The sequence below is a fragment of the Clupea harengus genome, chromosome 14 (genome assembly GCF_900700415.2).
Source record: "Clupea harengus chromosome 14, Ch_v2.0.2, whole genome shotgun sequence".
Taxonomy (NCBI): Eukaryota; Metazoa; Chordata; class Actinopteri; order Clupeiformes; family Clupeidae; genus Clupea; species Clupea harengus.
In genome coordinates this window covers 4,821,591-4,831,085 of record NC_045165.1, presented here as the reverse complement: position 1 = coordinate 4,831,085, position 9,495 = coordinate 4,821,591, and the positions used below count along the sequence as shown (strand labels likewise).

General features: G+C 43.0%; 3 long non-coding RNA genes across 3 annotated transcripts in view; all 3 read left to right on the top strand.

The window, feature by feature from the left end:
- The window catches only part of LOC122133477, a 3,258-nt gene extending 748 nt beyond the window's left edge, over window positions 1-2,510 (top strand). Inside the window, exon 2 of the long non-coding RNA XR_006152796.1 lies at window positions 410-2,510. This is a non-coding gene — a long non-coding RNA (uncharacterized LOC122133477). The remainder of the gene's footprint in view (window positions 1-409) is intronic.
- A 1,384-nt stretch (window positions 2,511-3,894) lies between these two features.
- Window positions 3,895-5,678, top strand: LOC122133484. Its single transcript, XR_006152801.1, has 2 exons — window positions 3,895-4,766; window positions 4,893-5,678. It is a non-coding gene; the product is annotated as an uncharacterized LOC122133484 (long non-coding RNA).
- Window positions 5,679-6,348: 670 nt separating this feature from the next.
- Window positions 6,349-8,294, top strand: LOC122133480. Its single transcript, XR_006152799.1, has 2 exons — window positions 6,349-6,551; window positions 6,675-8,294. It is a non-coding gene; the product is annotated as an uncharacterized LOC122133480 (long non-coding RNA).
- Window positions 8,295-9,495: the final 1,201 nt, after the last annotated feature.

Here is a 9,495-nt window from a genome sequence, read left to right as displayed (position 1 = left end):
GTGGACAACTTGTTGAAATTAAATGAAATGTCCTTGACAGTTAATGGAATTTTGAAAGTTTTGAACGTTCCGATGAGGTCATTTGAGTGTCAGCTCTTTATGACATTTATTTAACCAATCACTGACAAGCCAGTCAGTGTTGTCATAAAGGAATTCTGTTAAGGTAACTAAGGTAACTGACTACACGTGTATCTCATTTGTATTTGAACAATACATGCCTCATTTCATAATATGTCAGAGAAAGGGAATATATGTTTCCATATCCAATACCATATGCTAGTCACAAAAGTTAGGACAGTGGTTGATTTTGGCATATATAATGAGATAACTGATATAATGGGATATCAATTTCTCTTTTGTTATTCTTTAAAACTGTTCTAACCACAAAAAAACCCCCGATTACTTTCAGTTGGGGACATACATCTCCTTGGATGTTCAACAGGCCTGATGGAGCTCATCATTCCTCCACTGAGAAGCTCTTCAGTAGAAAAGCAGTCGCTCCGCAGGGGCCATCAGTGGCTGATCTCTCTGTGACGGGACAGGAGCAACCACAGAAGAGCACATCAGTGGCTGATCTCTCTGTGACGGGACAGGAGCAGCTACAGAAGAGCACATCAGTGGCTGATCTCTCTGTGACGGGACAGGAGCAGCTACAGAAGAGCACATCAGTGGCTGATCTCTCTGTGACGGGACAGGAGCAGCTACAGAAGAGCACATCAGTGGCTGATCTCTCTGTGACGGGACAGGAGCAGCTACAGAAGAGCACATCAGTGGCTGATTTCTCTGTGACGGGACAGGAGCAACCACAGAAGAGCACATCAGTGGCTGATTTCTCTGTGACCCAGCTGCCATGGTGCAGCGACCCTATCAACATGGGAGGAGAATGATGTATCAGGGATCGGATTAATTGAGGCACAGGTGCATTCTTGGGCAGGATAATCCCTGCACCATTATAGGGGGCTGGGTAGTCCAACCAAGTTCCCTTAAACTATGGATACATCTGCAAAAATGGATTATTGATTGATTGATTATAGTGTATGGAGCTCCGTGATACCTGGATGTATTGATATGCGTACTGACAGAAAGAAGTCAACTTTCAAGGATAACTAATATCATGGGATAAAAGGATAATCTGTGAGGCAATACGTGCACTACGGGGCAGAATAATCCCTGCACCATAGCAGAGGAGTTGGGTAGTCCACCCCAGCTCCTCAAAATGATGTGCATTTTACGGAAATTACGTAATTATTGTGATGTGCATTTAATCAAGGAAGTAGATTCAGAAGTAGCCAGGATATGTTTATTATCATGTATAATTCCAGCTGTATCTGTGAGGCAATGGCTGCACTACGGGGAAGAATAATCCCTGCACCACTGCAGGGGAGTTGGGTAGTCCACCCCAGCTCCCCCATAGATGCATCTACAACACTGGATATTATCTTTTTTCTTCCCAAAACTATGGATACCCCAGAAACACTGATTGACTTCACTCTTTTTAATTCCACAACGCCAGGATTTATTTTTTATTTAACCTGCACTTCCAAAGAAGGGTACATTTAAAGATGAAAGCATAGAAGTTCATCTTTGGCTGTATTTATAAATCAATGACTGCACTCCAGGGCAGAATAATCTCTGCACCATTGTAGTGGGGGCTGGGTAGTCCACCCCAGCTCCCCAAAAAACTGAAAATACTGATGCAGATTCACCCCTGGCTGGGTTTATGTTTTCACCACAGCTTCATGGATGCAGGAACCTTTCAAATATGGGAGAACAAAACCACAATGGCTGCATTTATGAGCCACAGGTGCATCCTGGGGCAGAATAATCCCCGCACTTTCACAGGGGGGCTGGGTCGTCCACCCCAGCTCCCCAAAATTATGTTAATTTTACGGAAATTATGTTCTTTTCTGTGTCCGAGTTCAGGAATGTATTGTGATATGCATTTAATCAAGGAGGTAGATTTGAAAGTAGACAGGAAATGTTTATTATCATGTATAATTCCAGCTGTATTTGTGAGACAATGGCTGCACTACAGGGCAGAATAATCCTTGCACCATTGCTGGGGAGTTGGGTTGTCTACCCCAGCTCCCTAAAACACAGGAGTCTTCTCAGATGTGCAGCAGAGGATCGGACATTGCTGTTTCACCACAGCTTCATGGATGCAGGAACCTTTCAAATATGGGAGAACAAAACCACAGTGGCTGCATTAATGAGCCACAGGTGCATTCTGGGGCAGAATAATCCCCGCACTTTCACAGGGGGGCTGGGTAGTCCACCCCAGCTCCCCAAACCTTGGATATGTGTGAAACATTGCATCATTTCTTTTGCACTCCATGATGCCTGGATGAATTGTTCACTGAAGGATATAGAATGTCATGGATGAGGATGTTTAAAATTGGAGTTGAATCTGTGAGACAATGGCTGCACTACAGGGCAGAATAATCCCTGCACCATTGTAGGGGAGTTGGGCAGTCCACCCCAGCTCCCCAAAATTATGTTCATTTTACGGAAATTATGTTCTTTTCTGTGATCAAATACAGGAATTTATTGTGTTATGCATTTAATCAAGGAAGTAGATTTGAAAGTAGACAAAACATGTTTATTATCATGTATAATTCCAGCTGTATCTGTGAGGCAATGGCTGCACTACAGGGCAGAATAATCCCTGCACCATTGCTGGGGAGTTGGGTAGTCCACCCCAGCTCCCCAAACCTGGGCTATGTGTGAAACATTGCATCATTTACTGTATTTTGCACTCCATGATGCCTGCATGAATTTTACACTGAACGATATACAATGCCATGGATGAGGATGTTTAAATTTGTAGTTGAATCATGTACATTTTACGGAAATTACGTTTTTTTCTGTGTCCCAGTACAGGAATGTATTGTGATATGCATTTAATCAAGGAGGTAGATTTGAAAGTAGACAGGAAATGTTTATTATCATGTATAATTCCAGCTGTATCTGTTATTCAATGGCTGCACTACAGGGCAGAATAATCCCTGCACCATTGCTGGGGGGTTGGGTAGTCCACCCCAGCTCCCCAAAACAGTTGATAAATCTGTACCATCATACCCTTACAGGGCCACGGCACCTGGATTTATTGCTTTTTTTTTTACACTTCCTGAAGGAGGTTACTTTGCAAGGATAAGCGGATGTTTATTATTAATGTCTGTATATTTGAGGCAATGGATGCATTATAGGGCAGAATAATCCCTGCACCATTGTAGGGGGGTTGGGTAGTCCACCCCAGCTCCCCAAAACCATGGATTTATTGTTATTTCACTGAGGGACAGGCCTATAAACCTATAAGGATGAGGATATGTGCAGTTGAGTCTGTAAAGCAATGGCTGCACTTCAGGGCAGAATAATCCCTGCACCATTGCTGGGGAGTTGGGTAGTCCACCCCAGCTCCCCAAAATGATGTTAATTTGACAGAAATTACGTTCTTTTTTGCGTCCGAATACAGGAATGTATTGTGATATGCATTTAATCAAGGAAGTAGATTTGAAAGTAGACAGGAAATGTTTATTATCATGTATAATTCCAGCTGTATTTGTGAGGCAATGGCTGCACTACAGGGCAGAATAATCCCTGCACCATTGTAGGGGAGTTGGGTAGTCCACCCCAGCTCCCCAAAACACAGGAGTCTTCTCAGATGTGCAGCAGAGGATCGGACATTGCTGTTGGCCTTGAGGAAACTTTGGACAGGGATTCATCTACTGAAAGCCAGACACAGACTGCAGTACTGGAACAATAAGGTTTGTGATGAGGATTCATAATCTACTCTTCTCTACGAGGTTGTTGGCCATTGCCTTTCTTTATTTAACATGAAACCTAAATGAAAAAAATACATCAAATAAAATGTATGTTTTGTTCCTCAGACTGTGAGGTGAACAGACCATGATGAAAGATTCTACTCCTGCAGTGAATCTCCCCCCTGGTTGTCCTGGATTCCTCTACTAAGAATCTCCATGCTGCTGTGGCTTGAGGCCCTAAACCAGACGTGTCAGAACCATCTGGTTTGGTGTGGAGATACTGGTGCAGATCCACCCCTGGCTGGGTTTATGTTTTCACCACAGCTTCATGGATGCAGGAACCTTTCAAATATGGGAGAACAAAACCACAGTGACCGCATTAATGAGCCACAGGTGCATTCTGGGGCAGAATAATCCCCGCACTTTCACAGGGGGGCTGGGTAGTCCACCCCAGCTCCCCAAACCTTGGATATGTGTGAAACATTGCATCATTTCTTTTGCACTCCATGATGCCTGGATGAATTGTTCACTGAAGGATATAGAATGTCATGGATGAGGATGTTTAAATTTGTAGTTTAATCTGTGAGGCAATGGCTGCACTACAGGGCAGAATAATCCCTGCACCATTTTGGGGGGGTTGGGTAGTCCACCCCAGCTCCCCAAAATTATGTTAATTTTATGGAAATTATGTTCTTTTCTGTGTCTGAGTACAGGAATTTATTGTGATATGCATTTAATCAAGGAAGTAGATTTGAAAGTAGACAGGAAATGTTTATTATCATGTATAATTCCAGCTGTATTTGTGAGGCGATGGCTGCACTACAGGGCAGAATAATCCCTGCACCATAGCAGAGGAGTTGGGCAGTCCACCCCAGCTCCCCAAAACACAGGAGTCTTCTCAGATGTGCAGCAGAGGATCGGACATTGCTGTTGGCCTTGAGGACACTATGGAGAGGGATTCATCTACTGAAAGCCAGACACAGACTGCAGTACTGGAGCAATAAGGTGTGTGATAAGGATTCATAATCTACTCTTCTCTATGAGGTTGTTGGCCATTGCCTTTCTTTATTTAACATGAAACCTAAATGACAAAAATACTACATCAAATAAAATGTATGTTTCGTTCCTCAGACTGTGAGGTGAACAGACCATGATGAAAGATTCTACTCCTGCAGTGAATCTCCCTGGTTGTCCTGGATTCCTCTACTAAGAATCTCCATGCTGCTGTGGCTTGAGGCCCTAAACCAGACGTGTCAGAACCATCTGGTTTGGTGTGGAGATACTGGTGCAGATCCACCCCTGGCTGGGTTTATGTTTTCACCACAGCTTCATGGATGCAGGAACCTTTCAAATATGGGAGAACAAAACCACAGTGGCTGCATTAATGAGCCACAGGTGCATTCTGGGGCAGAATAATCCCCGCACTTTCACAGGGGGGCTGGGTAGTCCACCCCAGCTCCCCAAACCTTGGATATGTGTGAAACATTGCATCATTTATTTTGCACTTTAAGATGCCTGGATGAATTGTTCACTGAAGGATATAGAATGTCATGGAAGCAGGATGTTTAAATTTGTAGTTGAATCTGTGAGGCAATGGATGCACTACAGGGCACAATAATCCCTGCACCATTGCTGGGGAGTTGGGTAGTCCACCCCAGCTCCCCAAAATGATGTAGATTTTACGGAAATTACGTTATTTTCTGTGTCCGAATACAGGAATTTATAGTGATATGCATTTAATCGAGGAGGTAGATTTGAAGGTAGACAGGAAATGTTTATTATCATGTATAATTCCAGCTGTATTTGTGAGGCAATGGCTGCACTACAGGGCAGAATAATCCCTGCACCATTGCTGGGGAGTTGGGCAGTCCACCCCAGCTCCCCAAAACGGTGGATACCCTTGAATACGGGATTATTTAATTTTTCGTGTCAGTATTCAGGGATTTATTGTTTTGTGCATTCAATCAAGGAAGTAGATTTGCAAGGACAAGAAAATGTTACTATCATGTATAATTCTAGCGATATTTGTGAGGCAATGGCTGCACTACAGGGCAGAATAATCCCTGCACCATTGCTGGGGAGTTGGGCAGTCCACCCCAGCTCCCCAAAATGATGTTAATTTTACGGAAATTACGTTCTTTTCTGTGTCCGAATACAGGAATGTATTGTGATGTGCATTTAATCAAGGAGGTAGATTTGAAAGTAGACAGGAAATGTGTATTATCATGTATAATTCCAGCTGTATCTGTGAGGCAATGGCTGCACTACAGGGCAGAATAATCCCTGCACCATTGCTGGGGAGTTGGGTAGTCCACCCCAGCTCCCCAAACCTGGGATATCTGTGAAACATTGCATCATTTACTGTATTTTGCACTCCATGATGCCTGGATGAATTTTACACTGAACGATATACAATGCCATGGATGAGGATGTTTAAATTTGTAGTTGAATCATGTACATTTTACGGAAATTAAGTTTTTTTCTGTGTCCCAGTACAGGAATGTATTGTGATGTGCATTTAATCAAGGAGGTAGATTTGAAAGTAGACAACAAATGTTTATTATCATGTATAATTCCAGCTGTATCTGTGAGGCAATGGCTGCACTACAGGGCAGAATAATCCCTGCACCATTGTAGGGGAGTTGGGTAGTCCACCCCAGCTCCCCAAAACACAGGAGTCTTCTCAGATGTGCAGCAGAGGATCGGACATTGCTGTTGGCCTTGAGGAAACTATGGAGAGGGATTCATCTACTGAAAGCCAGACACAGACTGCAGTACTGGAGCAATAAGGTGTGTGATAAGGATTCATAATCTACTCTTCTCTATGAGGTTGTTGGCCATTGCCTTTCTTTATTTAACATGAAACCTAAATGACAAAAATACATCAAATAAAATGTATGTTTTGTTCCTCAGACTGTGAGGAGGAAAGACCATGATGAAAGATTCTACTCCTGCAGTGAATCTCCCCCCTGGTTGTCATGGATTCCTCTACTAAGAATCTCCATGCTGCTGTGGATTGAAGCCCTAAACCAGACGTGTCAGAACCATCTGGTTTGGTGTGGAGATACTGGTGCAGATCCATCCCTGGCTGGGTTTATGTTTTCACCACAGCTTCATGGATGCAGGAACCTTTCAAATATGGGAGAACAAAATCACAGTGACCGCATTAATGAGCCAGAGGTGCATTCTGGGGCAGAATAATCCCCGCACTTTCACAAGGGGGCTGGGTAGTCCACCCCAGCTCCCCAAACCTTGGATATGTGTGAAACATTGCATCATTTCTCTTGCACTCCCCAATGCCTGGATTCATTTTTCACAGAAGGGTATAGAATGTCATGGATGAGGATGTTTACATTTGGAGTTGAATCTGTGAGGCAATGGCTGCACTACAGGGCAGAATAATCCCTGCACCATTGCAGGGGGGGTTGGGTAGTCCACCCCAGCTCCCCAAAATTATGTACATTTTATGGAAATTACGTTATTTTCTGTGTCCCAGTACAGGAATTTATTGTGATATGCATTTAATCAAGGAAGTAGATTTGAAAGTAGACAGGAAATGTATATTATCATGTATAATTCCAGCTGTATTTGTGAGGCAATGGCTGCACTACAGGGCAGAATAATCCCTGCACCATTGTAGGGGAGTTGGGCAGTCCACCCCAGCTCCCCAAAACTATGGATAACCCTGAATACGTGATTATTTAATTTTTCATGTCGGTATTCAGGGATTTATTGTGATGCGCATTTAATCAAGGAAGTAGATTTGCAAGGACAAGAAAATGTTACTATCATGTATAATTCTAGCGGTATTTGTGAGGCAATGGCTGCACTACAGGGCAGAATAATCCCTGCACCATTGCTGGGGAGTTGGGTAGTCCACCCCAGCTCCCCAAAACACAGGAGACTTTTCAGATGTGCAGCAGAGGATCGGACATTGCTCTTTTCACCACAGCTTCATGGATGCAGGAACCTTTCAAATATGGGAGAACAAAACCACAGTGGCTGGATTCATGAGCCACAGGTGCATTCTGGGGCAGAATAATCCCCGCACTTTCACAGGGGGGCTGGGTAGTCCACCCCAGCTCCCCAAACCTTGGATATGTGTGAAACATTGCATCATTTCTTTTGCACTTCATGATGCCTGGATGAATTGTTCACTGAAGGATATAGAATGTCATGGATGAGGATGTTTAAATTTGTAATTTAATCTGTGAGGCAATGGCTGCACTACAGGGCAGAATAATCCCTGCACCATTGCTGGGTAGTTGGGTAGTCCACCCCAGCTCCCCAAAATTATGTTAATTTTACGGAAATTATGTTCTTTTCTGTGATCAAATACAGGAATTTATTGTGATATGCATTTAATCAAGGAAGTAGATTTGAAAGTAGACAGAACATGTTTATTATCATGAATAATTGTAGCGGTATCTGTGAGGCAATGGCTGCACTACAGGGCAGAATAATCCCTGCACCATTGTAGGGGAGATGGGTAGTCCACCCCAGCTCCCCACCCAACCACAAACCCAAGGATTTATATTCTCATATACTCTATGCAAGATTGCTGCTTTCATTGCTGAATTATTACTATAAATAAATCCACTTATTATCAAATACCCATTCAATTGGCCTCTTTTCTGCATTCATTACCCAATTTCACAGAGACACTTGAACAAAGAGATCTCAGGCTCATTTCTTCAGGACTTCTTCACTCCTTTTCTCCCAGACAAAATCAGAACCAAGAATCAAGAACACGCACTATGAGTAAGCCCTCATACATAGCTGATTGACACATTGTTTTTTTCCTACACAACATGGAGTCCTGTCACACGGAGATAAAACACTGTTCATACCCCACACTCTCGTTTCTTGTTTGAGGTGATAGACAGGTAGAGTTGGAGGGAATATCTGTTATTTCCAGACAGCACATGTTGCCTATGTGTGACTAAAAACTATTGGCAGAGGCTCTGAGAGGACTAGAGGCTAGTGCGGTTTGGGGAAGTGTGAATCATGTCACAACACCCTACGTCTAGCATGACCTAACCACAGGCATACGCTGTTATTCATGGATAACAACGTCACATTTTTTCTGGAGCCCTGAGCTATGCTACACCACTACAAAACACCTCCATGTAAGCCTCCTATGGACTAAATACAGAAGTAGCCTCAAAGTGAATCTGTGAAGAATTCTATGCTATTTGCCTTGCACACAAGCATAGGTATATTTGCATTAATTTGATTAATTAATTAATTATGTTCTGTTTACGTAACATGTAGGCTAATTATGCTCTCAAATATCTCACCATTAAAATGTACACTTAAGTATTCATAATTGAGAACAGAACAGTTAACAAAAACTGTAATTATTTAGTCTTCTGCAGGGTCACCCGGTGCACCTTTAAGAGAGAGCGTGTAGTGCTCTGTTAAATTTGGCCTGTATTTGAAAGGGAAACTAAACCGTTGTTCTGTGCTCTGCAAATCTGGGAGATTAATATTTTGCCCTTTCATTTATTGTGTTTGACAATCAACTCACAGCATTCTGGCCCTTTGAAGTCTGAGTTAACCGCCCTTATTGTAGGCAGTAAATTATGAGGCACGAGAGAGAGTGTGTGTGTGTGTGTGTGTGTGTGTGTGTGTGCGCGTGCGTGTGTAACTGTCTCTCTTTTTAAATGTCAGAGTAAACATTGATTTGGTATTTCCCCCAGTCACTGTCATTCTGCATCCATCACACAACACA